The 12,097-nt window shown below is 36.0% G+C and overlaps 1 pseudogene; it reads left to right on the top strand.

Annotated features, from left to right (window-relative positions):
* Positions 1 to 2,809: 2,809 nt before the first annotated feature.
* The window catches only part of LOC114053862, a 194,959-nt pseudogene continuing 185,671 nt past the window's right edge, over positions 2,810 to 12,097 (top strand).

Here is a 12,097-nt window from a genome sequence, read left to right as displayed (position 1 = left end):
TTTCAAATACACTTAATATATGCATTTAACTATGACACATTTTTATACATATATCACAGTTAATAATTTATAAATATGTTAAATTAATTTTATATAAACATGTTTATATATAATATCTATACATACAAATATATTATGGAGTCAGATAAATACATAATCATAGATTTTGGGAAGTGTACGAGTATGAGTATGAGTGAGCAGCTAGGTGGTATAGTGGGGAGAGCCCAATGCTTAGAATTAGGAAGACTCATCTTCTTGAGTTCAAATATGGCCTAAGACACTTAGTAGCTATGTGATCCTAGGAATGTCAGTTAACCCTGTTTTATTCAACTTCCTCATCTGTAAAATGAACTGGAGAAGGAAATGGCAAGCCACTCCAGATCTTTGCCAAGAAGGTCACAAAGAGTTGGACATGACTGAAATGACTGAACAACAATAATAATATAAAAACAAACAAAAATAGGTGTAGGTATAGATATATTGTAGAGACATAAAAATAGATTTGATATAAATATAGATATAGATGACCAAAATACAGATGACTAGCAACTGTTGCACTGTGGTACTGAAAATAAATATCCTTTAAAAAATTAACACTATGTATTACTAGATTTTAATGGACAATAAAAGGTTGGGTAAGCTGAAATGTAAAACAAACCTTTTCTTGAAAGGTATCCTATATGCTTCAGTTCTATTCAACAAATAATTCATTAAGTTCCTACTACATGCAAAGAAAATTTTGATTCAGGTCAGGTCTACAAGCATATATTAAGTGCTAGGCATTGTGTTAAGTCTTAGGGATACAAATACAAGGAAAAAGTAAGACAGTCCCTGTCATCAAGGAGCTTACATTCTAATAAGGAAATAGAATATATTAAGGAAGCTGAAGAGTGAAGGATGGGAAAAAGAACCCTATGGTTGAGATGGTAGAGTAATCCTTGAGATAAGTCAGGTATTCACCCTGGAGGTAATGAAAACATAATTGATCTGGCCCTCCTCTTCATAACGGAGGTTCTAAGAGGAAACTGCCAATCAGATGGTGAGGTCGCAGAGACAAAGAGTATTTTTAATGTGAAAAGTAGTCTAAGGATTTAATGAGCTTCAATAGTGAAGTGGTTTCTTTTAATTGGCAGTCAATTGAGATGTTAAAGCCTGCAATGGAATTCAGTTGAATACACATGGTAGAGGCTTTAAAACTGGGAAAAAAGACTTGTGATGATTTAAGAGCTAGGGACATCAGTAGTGGGGAATCAAGCTATAGAGAGGCAGGTTATCTAACAAATGGGAAACTGACATGTAGATAGTGCTTTTAAGTTTCCACATTGCTTTATATGAATTATATTACTTAAATCTCAAAATAACCTCCTGAGAGAGATACTATTAGATTAGTATTCCCAGTTTTTTAGTAATGAAGTTCAAGCTAAAAAACTTTAAATTACTTGTCAAAGATACCATATTGTCAGATATGGGATTTGAATCCCAGGTCTTCCTGACTCCAGATCTCCAAGCCAATCATTGTCCCTAGTGTCAGAACAGTATAGGTAAAGAGAGGGGCTAAATAAGAGAATACAAGTTAGAATAGAAATATCAGCATGAGTCTAACTTTTCTCAGACATTTAGTCCCCATGAAATAATATATACTGTTAACCTCCAAATGCTTGAAAATCAGTCTTTATCCCAATTACCTTATCTTATGAAACTGATTTTTTGATAACCCTGACAACTGACATTGGTTAGCCTAAACTGAAGCAAGACCTGAAACCTTTACTTTGTTACATATCAATTATAATTTCTCTGTCAGTAATGAATACACAAAACACATTTTGTGTGTTTTCATTTTAAATTCATTTAGATCTTCTAAATGGGACAGTAGGCTTCAGAAAGACAATGAAAAAACAAAATCAATTCCCATGTAGATTAGGCAACTTCCATTTTTACATAGGTGCTTTTAGTGCAATTCCATGACCAGATACAAAATTTAATTCTAAGGAAATATTTTAAAAATTATTTTCTCAGTCTTCATGGAATAAAGATTTATGCCACATATTTATGCAATTAAATTGGAAATGTACCTTTTCTCCCTCACTGGAAATCTTCAAGGATTAATGAGAAAATGTCAGTAAAACTTTAAAGAAAGGCACTGTATAAATACCAGATATCATTATTATTAATAGGATAATCAGACAAAAGATGGGCAAAATATGATTCTGGATCCTGCTCAGCATTGTAAGTAGCTGGTTGTAGCTAAGTTCGTAAAGTTTTTGTCATGTCTAAAGAAAAGAAAATAAGGTTAAGAAATCAAAGATGGGGGAAATGAAGTAGTAAACAATTCCACATTTGTTTGTTTTTTTTTAAGTCATTCATTCATTTCACACCAAATAATAAATAAAAGGTTGAGTAAAATTACATTTGTATTTGAGCAGTCCCAAAGTGTGGATAGGGGCTAATGTGTCTGTTCTAAATTTCTCATATATCGATGAGTATGAAACTTTGTCAATATTTGTTTGCAACTCTCAAATCACTTCTAGGAAGGAAAAATGATGTTAGAAATACTAGTGGCCAGTTCCTTTCACCTCCTAATATGTACAGTTGTTGAAATTAATATTAAGGAGGGAGATGAAACCAAGTTAGTAAAGACAGGGACTCAATTCAGCTCTCCCAAATTCTCTTCCAAATGATGTTAAAATAATGCCTCAAGAGAAATTTTGGAGCAGCAGATCCAATGAAAGTATGGAGTGAAACAATTTTACAGCCCAAGACAACTTAGAAGCTAAGGAGGAAAGGTCTGACTCACTGGGGTGAGAGTGGAATGAAGAGCAATGGAGGCCAAGAAAGCTTAGGCCATGCCCCAGCACCCCAGCAGCAGGCCTTGGGGGCAACTGAATCAGCAGCAGCTGTGGATTATGGAGATTTCAGTCCACAGACAGTAAGGGAGGGGGTCAAGAAATTGGTTAGAGATTATATTGGAGCCTTTTTGGACACTGGAAACAGTTCTCTATTGCATTGCCCATATGTGATTCCAGTCACAATCCCAGGGCAAGGGGGGGCACTAGCACACTAGACCCTGTAGCTGCATGGAAATGGGGACCTTAAGCAAAGTTCCATGACAGAAAAAATTACCTTCAGTCACTCACAGACCAAAGCACAAACCAGAACAACAGTGACAACACCTGTCCTCAGATCATACCATCTTGGAAGAACTGAAAGCTTACAGATTCCCAGAACTAGCTGTTCAAACAACATGAAGTTCAGGACAGTGCCTCCTCCACCCAGAGAGCAGAGCCCTCTTTAACATAGAGTTAAAAGCTAAGATAAATAGATTAGGAAAATGAAAAAAAACAAACAAAACAACAACACCTCCCCCCAAAAATTCCTGACTATAGAAAGTTACTATGGTGACAGAACATAATAACACAACTCAGAAGAAAACAATGTCAAAAACAGTTACATAAAAAGACCCAAACTAAAATGTGAATTGGTCTCAACCCTAAACAGATTCCTGTAAGAGATCAAAAAGGATAAAAAAATCAAATATGAGACACAGAGGAAAAATTGGGAAAGGAAATGAGGGCAATACAAGAAAATCATGAAAAAAGGAGTCAATAACTTGGTAAAAGAGGCACAAAAACAAATGCTGAAGAAAATAATGCTATAAAAATAGAATTGGCCAAATGATAAAAGAGGGACAAAAATATACTGAAGAGCTCCTTAAAAAGCAGAATTGGTCAAATGGAAAATGATGTACAGAAATTAATTGAAGAGAAGAACTCATAAAAAAGCACAATTGACTAAATAGAAAAAAGGTACAAAAATTCAATGAAGAATGGAACTCCTTAAAAGGAAGAATTGGCTGTATTGGTTGGTGGAGGGGGATATAACAGTTCATTGAAGAAAATAATTCCTTAAAATTAGAATTGGGCTAGTAGAAACTAATGATCCCATGAGACATCAAGAAACAATAACAGAAAATCAAAAGAATGAAAAATATAAGAAAATGTGAAATATCTAATAGGAAAAAACAACTAACCTAGAAAATAGTTTGAGGAGAAATCAATGTAAAATTATAGGATTATCTGAAAACCATAATCACAGAAAGTGTCTAGATAACTTTCAAGAAATTATCATGAAAACCTACCCTGATATCCTAGAACCAGAAGGTAAAATAGAAATGGAAAGAATACACCAATCACCTCTTGAAAGAGATCCCAAAATGAAAACTCCCAAAAATGTTATAGCCAAATGCCAGTGATCTCAGGTCAAGGAAAAAAAATATTGCAAGCAACCAGAAAGAAACTATTTAAATATCATAAAGCTACAGTCAGGCTTACACAATATTTAGCAGCTGCTTCATTAGAGGATCAAAGAGCTTAGGATATGATATTCTGGGGCAAAGGAGCTAGGATTCCAACCGAGAATCTCCTACCCAGCAAAACTGAGGATAATCCTTAAGGTAGTAAAATGGGTATTCAATGAAATAGAGAACTTTTAAGCATTCATGATGAAAAGATTAGAGTTAATAAAAAAAATTACTTTCAAAAACAGGACCCAAGAGAAACATAAAAAGGTAAACAGGAAAGATAAATCATAAGGGATTCAATAAGTTTAAATTGTTTACATTCCTACATGGGAAGATATCTGTAACTCCCAATAATTATAAATTTAGGGTAATTAGAAAAGTACATGGGGTGTGAGTTGATTATTATAGGATAATATAAAAAAATAAAATTGAGGAGTAAAAAAAAAGGACACATTGGGAGAAGTAGAAAAAGGGAAATAATCTCATATAAAAGAGATATGAAAGTTTTTACAATGGAGGGGGAAATTGTAGAGGTGGGCCACAATGCATGAACCTAACTCTCAACAAAATTGACTCACACTGATAATAACATCTATATTGAGATGAGCACAAAAATCTATCTTACCTATAGAGAAGTAAGGAGAGGAGAACAATATTAAAGGGAACTGATAGAAGGTCAGGAGGATTGGGGGAGATGGTGGTAAAAAGCAAAATACTTTTGAGGAGGGACAGGGTTAAAGAAGAGAGAAAGAAAAGTTTACAGAGGGAAAAGCAGGATGGAGGGAAATACATGGTTAGTAATCAGAAGTTTGAATGTGAATGGGATGAAATTACCCATAAAATGGAAGTGGATAAACAAAAAATAATCTTACAACACATTGTTCAGAAAAAAAACACACTGGAAGCAGAGAGATACACAAAGAATAAAGGTAAGAGGTTGGAACAGCAACTATTCTGCTTCAGCAGAAGAAAAAAAAGTGAAACAATCATGATCTCAGATGAAGCAAAAATAGTTCTAATTAAAAGAGATAAATAAGGAAACTACATTTTGCTAAAAGGTGCAATAGACAATGAAGTAATAACAATACAAAACATATATGCATCAAATAGCAAAGCATCCAAACTCTTAAAGGAAAAGTTAAATGAGTTACACGAGCAAATACACAGTAAAATTTTGCTAATAAGTGACCTCAAATTTCCCCTCTCAGAACTAGATAAATCTAAACAAAAATATTTTAAAAAGAAGACAAGGAAAGGAATGGAATTTTAGAAAAGTTAGACATGATAGGCCTCAGCAGAAAAATGAATGGAAATAGGAAGGAATATACTTTTTTCAGGAGCACATGGCACTTACTTATAATGTTACCATTTATTGAGGTATAAAAACCTAACCAACAAATGCAGAAAAATAGAAATATTAAATGCATCATTTTCAGATGACTATACAATAAAAATTACATAAATAACTGTGGAAACACAGATTAAAATTTATTTGGAAATTAAGTAATCTAATCCTAAAGAATGAGGGGTCAAAGATCATAGAAACAATCAATAATTTCATTAAAGAGAATTACAATAATGAGGGAACACATCCAACTTTATGGGATACAGCCAAAGCAGTACTTAAAGTAAATTTTATATCACTAAATGCTTACGTCAATAAAAGAGAGGAGCAGATTAATGAATTGAACAGCAACTAAAGAAACTAGAAAAGGAAAAAATTAAAAATCCTTAATTAAAAAACAATTTGGAAATCCTCAAAATCAAAAGCGAGATTAATAAAACTGAAAGTAAGAAAATTTTTAATTAATGAACAAACTAGGAGCTAGTATTATGAAAAAAATAGATAAATCACTGGCAAATTTGAAAAAAAAGAGAGGAGAAAATATAATTACCAGTATCAAAAATTAAAAGGGTGAATGCAACACCAATGAAGATGAAATTTAAGTAATGATCAGGGATTGTTTTGCCCATATATATGTCAATAAATCTAACAATCTAAGTGAAATGGATGAACATAAACAAAAATATGAATTGCTGAGATTAATTTAAAAAAGAAAAACAATACTTAATGAAGCCTGTCTTAGAAAAAACAAAGTGAACCAGTGATCAATAGGCTCTCTAAGGAGAAAAAATCATGACCACATGGATTCAAAAGTGAATTAAATCAAACATTTAAAGAATAATTAATTCAAATACTATATAAACTATTTGGGGAAATGGGCAAAGAAGGAGTCCTCGCAAATTCCTTTTATGACACAAATATGGTGCTGATACCTTACCCAGGAAAAGAAAACATAGGGAAAGGAAACTATTGAACCACTTCTGTAATGAATATCAATGTGAAGATTTTAAGTAAAATATAACTGATGAGGGTCTCCAGGTCTTCATAAGATTTATCTTTGATGTCATCAGGTCTTTTCATGGTGGGAACATATGCATTGTTGATGTTGTCATGGTTCTTTCTTGAAAGGGGACATCACATTGTCGTGAGCCTGTAATTCATTTATTTTGTTTGGCATACAAGCTGGTTGACTAGATGAGTTTTGATTCCAAAACTTATGCCAGCTTCACAGTGTTCCCTTTCACTGCAACTAATCAAAAAAAGTATATTCAGCTCTGGTTTTGATAAGCTGCTCTTCATTTACAAGCCTTGTTTCACTCAGGGTTTCTATTTGGATGTAATACCTGTTGAGTTCTCTCTCAACAAGAGCTGTTCATCTTTCCAGTATACGGGATTTCATATTGTCTGTCATTTCCCCCTGGAAGTAGCAGTGGGTTTCCACAGACACCTGGTTGTCTGAGCAGTCTTTTAAGGATTGCACTGCTCACCTCCTGAAGTGAAAAGGGGGCTAGAAAAAGTGCCCTAATATTGTCTCCTTACCCAACTCAACCTTGTTATGATGGTGGTGGGGGGAATCCCATTCTGGGGTCAAAACACACAAAACAAATATACAGAAGCATCTGCAAAGATGATCCCATTCACCATTGGCACATGGAATGTGCGCATACTTAAAGACAACAAAAAATTCAGTAGACCTGAAAGACAAAAAGCTCTTGTTGCAAAAGAATTCAATAAGTAGGTATCACATCCAAATAGCAACCCTGAAACAAGGCTGGTAAATGAAGGCCAGCTTACTGAAGTTAGAGCTGGATACACACTTTTCTGGGAGTGACCACAGTGAAGGGGAGCACCATGAAGCTGTTGTAGATTTTGCAATCAAAACTAATCTAGTCAACAAACTTGTATGCCTACCAAAAGGAGTGAATGACAGGTTCATGACAATGTGATTGCCACTTGCAGGAAAATGTCACGCCACCATCATTAGTGCCTATGCTCCCACCATGATGAACCATGATGAGGTCAAAGAAAAACTTTATGAAGACCTGGGGACCCTTATCATCAATGTGCCAAAAGAATAAAAGCTTATAATTCTGGGTAATTTTAATTCTAGAGTAGGCTCAGACTATCAGACTTGGCAGGGAGTCCTAGGGAGGAATGGAGTTGGAAATAGCAACAGCAATGGTCACTTACTAATGAAGACTTGTGCATCTCATGACCCTCTCATCACCAACACTGTCTTCCACTTACCTAAATGCAATAAAACTTCATGGATGCACCCTCTCAGCAAACATTGGCATTTAATAGAGTATGTGATGGTAAGAAGAGACAGACAGGATGTGAGAGTGACAAAGGCAGTGTGTGGTGCAGAGTGCTGGACTTATCATAGGCTTATCTTCTCCAAGCTAAATAGTCTTATTCAATAAAAGTGACATCCCCAAGGCAGAATTAATGTCCAAATGTCATAATACCAGAAGAATTAATTCAAACAGATTAGAACTCTTCTTTGAATGGGAACTGTTTGTTGCTAACTTGGAGAGAAAGTTGAACCAACACACAGTTGGTAACAGTGGAGCAAAAAACGTGGGCAGCTTTTGGAGATTTGGTGTATAGCACTACAATTGCTCATCTGGTTGGAACACTTGCAAACATCAAGACTGGTTTGATGAAAATGATTGAGAAATTTAGAAGCTGCTAAATGAAAAACAAGAACTCTACAAGGTTTACCAGCAGGATAATTCATCCATCTCTAAGAAGGCAGCATTTAATTCCATTGAAAGTAAAGTACAAGCAAAGCTTGGAGATATTCAGAATTCTTGACTCAGTAACAAGGCAGATGAATTCAGTTTTATGCTGACAGTAACAATCCAAACTGCTTTTATGATGACCTGAAGACTATTTATGGGCCAAAGACCTGTGGTGCATCTCAACTAATCAGTGTTGATGGAACCACATTGATTAATGATAAGGACATGATATCAGAGAGGTGGGCTGAACACTTCCATAGTGTTCTCAACAGACCATTATCAACTAATAGTTTACCTCAGGTTGAAGTCAATCCCTTCCTAACTGAAGTTCTAACTAAAGAAGAAGTGTGTTGGGCTCCTTTCATGTGGCAAAGCACCTGGTTCTGATTCTATTCCAGCTGAGATTTACAAGATAGGGGATCATTGTTCATACTAAAGATGACTGAAATTTTCCAGGTTATATGACAAGAAGAGGTTATCTCCCATGATTTCAAGGATACCTCCATCATCCATATCTATAAAGGTAAAGGAAATAAATTATCCTGTAACAATCACAGGAGGGTCTCTTTTTCAGTCATTGTTGGCAATATTCTTGCCAGAGTTCTCCTTAATAGACTGATGCTTTACCTGGAAGATGGTCATCTACCTTAGAGTCAGTGTGACTTCAGAAAAGGCTGAGAAATGACCAACATGATGTTTGCTGCCCAACAACTTGAGAAAAAATGCCAGGAACAGAACAGAGGTCTGTATACAACATTTATAGATCTGACCAAGGCTTTTGATACTGTTAGTCATGAGATCTTATGGAAAATCGTGTCAAAATTTGGTTACCCAGATAAATTCATCAGTGTTGTACATCAATTTCATGATGGCACGCTTGCCCAGGTTCTGGATAATGGACAGTGCTCTCTTGCTTTCTCAGTCACCAATGGAGTGAAACAAGTCTGTGTGCTTGCTTCCATGCTTTTTAGCATAATGTTTGCAATTATGTTGTCAAATGCTTTCAATGAGGATGAACATGGCATCAAGGTCAGCTAGTGCACTAATGGTAAATTATTCAAGTGGAAGGAGTGTTGGTGCATGATTTTCTGTTTGCAGATGATTGTGCACTCAATGCAGCCTCTGAAACTAATATGCAATGAAGTATGAGTTGATTCTCTGCTGCTTGCACTAATTTTGGCCTAACAATTAACACCAAGAAAACACAGGTGCTCCAGCAGCCACCACCACACTCTTCATATGTGGAACCATTGGATACAGAAAATGGAGAAGTTTTGAATACTGTGGATAAGTTCACTTACCATGGTAGTGTATTTTCCAGAGCCGTACACATTGTTAATAAGTTTGATACACTCATTGCCAGAGCTACCTAAATGTTTGGGAGTCTCCAGAGGAAAGTATGAGAGTGAAGAGGTATTAGACTGACTACCAAACTGAAGGTCTACAGAGCCATTATACTGAGCTACTTGTTGTAGGCCTGTGAAACCTAAACAGTATACCAGTGCCATGCTAGAAAATTGAATCCTTTCCATTTGAATTGTATTAGGAAGATTCTGAAGATCACCTGACCTGATAAGATACCAGACGCTGAAGTCCTTTCTCCACCTTCAAAGCATGCAACTCCAATGGGCTGACCATGTTGTTTGAATACAAAACATATGCTTTCCAAAAAGATTATTTTATGAACTCATACAGGGCAAGTGTTCATATGGTGGTCAGAAGAAGTGATACAAGGACACTCTCAATGTCTGTCTAAAGAATTTTGGAATTGATTGTGTGACATGGAAGACACTGGCACAGGACCACTCAGCCTGGCATGCCCACATCAGAGAAGGTGCTGTGTTCCATAAGCAAAGCACAATTGAAATAGGTCAAAAGAAATGCAAGATGAGTAAATTTAGAGAATCCACCCCAAATGTTCATATGAACTATTTGTGCCCGACCTGTGGTAGAACATTCTGACTCATATTGGTCTGATTAGCCAGTCAGACACACTGCAACTTGACTCTAGCATACTGATGTCATTTTGGTCCTCTTTGAGAACAAAGGACAACAACTAACCACACATTCTAAGTACCCATGTTGCATGGAATCATCTTTGCAAAAGTTTTTGTACTTTTTTGTGTTTCACCCTCAGGGTGGGATCCTTACCTGCTGTAGTAAGCAAGTGGAAGGTTGGGTGAAGCAGGCAATTTTTAGGGCACCTCTTTTAGTCACTTTTTCGCACCAGGAGGTGAACAGTGTAGTCCTTCAAAAGACTGCTCAGACACTCAGTGGGCTGCCAAATCCCCCTGCTACTTTAGTCCACTAAGAAGATTACAGGGCCTGGGCTGCCTGTACACATGGTTGTGACTACAACTCCCAGTGTATTACCAGCTGCTGCTTTGTCACTTCCTGCCACCACAGGCTTTTGAAGTTAGGTAAAAATGATAAAAAACTATAGATGATGTGTTTTGATTTGTGACTTAATTGGATTTAAATTAGGCAGCATAGTGTGAAGATGTAGTCCTCACTCTCTCTTCCAGTCATCAAAGTACAATAGAAAGACAAAAGTCAAGATCATTGATGATGACTCAGGAAAGTGGATGACCCTGGCATTTCTTATGTCTAACCAAATTCTAAATACTCCACAGACCCTACTTCAGCTCTCTTCATTGCTATTGGAGCAAATTGTCCTCATCCACCCATTCTGCTGGGGGATATCTGCTTAGAGTAGACACCCCCCTTAATTCACAGAAGAAGTTGGGACCCCTTGGTTGCCTTCAATCTTATTGAACCTATCTGCCAAAACAGTTTACTGGCCACTGCTCATGCTATAACTTCTTGGAGCTACAGGTTGGGTGAATCAGCTGAACAACCAAAGACAGAAAGCAGACCTGAAAAGGGAAAGACAGCCCTCACAACAGAGGTACTAGTCTTCCCTGAATACTTCCTACATCCTTCTAGGTATACAAAAAAAAAAAGACCAAAAAAATCAAACTCTGCCCTCAAGGAGCTTACAATCAAATAGAGGAGATAATATACAAACAAATATAAGCAAACTAGATAAATACAGGATTAATAAGAAATATTTAGTAAAGAAAAGGCACTAGAATTAAGAAAGGTTTATACAGGCTTCCTGTACAATATGAGATGTTATTAAAAACTTAAGGGAATCCAGTGAAGGCAGTGGGCAGAGATGAGGAGTGAGCATTCCAGGCATGAGTGACAGCCAGATAAAATGCCCAGAGGTGGGAAACATATTGAGTGTCTTGTTTGTAGAACATCAAGAAAGCTAGTGTAATGTGGTCCATAAGTACATGATAGGGAGTAAGGTATAAGAAGGCTGGAAAGGTAAGAGGGAATTAAATTAGAAAGACCTTTGAAAATCAAACAGGGGATTTCATTTTTGAACTTGTAAGTGATAAGAAGTCTCTGGTATTTTTGTAGGAAGTAACATTATTGGAAAAGCTCTTTTAACTAAATCACTTTAGTGACTGACAGGATAATGAATTTGAGTGGGGAGAGAGATTTAAGGTAGGCTGATTGAGGCATGGTCTGGAGAGGAATGGTGGCCCCTCCCTTTTCCACCTTAAAAAAGTCTGTTCTTTGGGAGCTCCCTACTTTATTTTTTGTTGCAAGGTGTAATCTTTCTTTTTCTTTCTTTCTTTCTCTTTCTTTCTTTCTTTCTTTCTTTCTTTCTTTCTTTCTTTCTTTCTTTCTTTCTTTCTT

The sequence above is a fragment of the Vombatus ursinus genome, unplaced genomic scaffold (genome assembly GCF_900497805.2).
Source record: "Vombatus ursinus unplaced genomic scaffold, bare-nosed wombat genome assembly UNPS02014812.1, whole genome shotgun sequence".
Lineage (NCBI taxonomy): Eukaryota > Metazoa > Chordata > Mammalia > Diprotodontia > Vombatidae > Vombatus > Vombatus ursinus.
The sequence above is the reverse complement of the archived record's forward strand: the minus strand, read 5'-3'. Positions and strand labels throughout refer to the sequence as shown.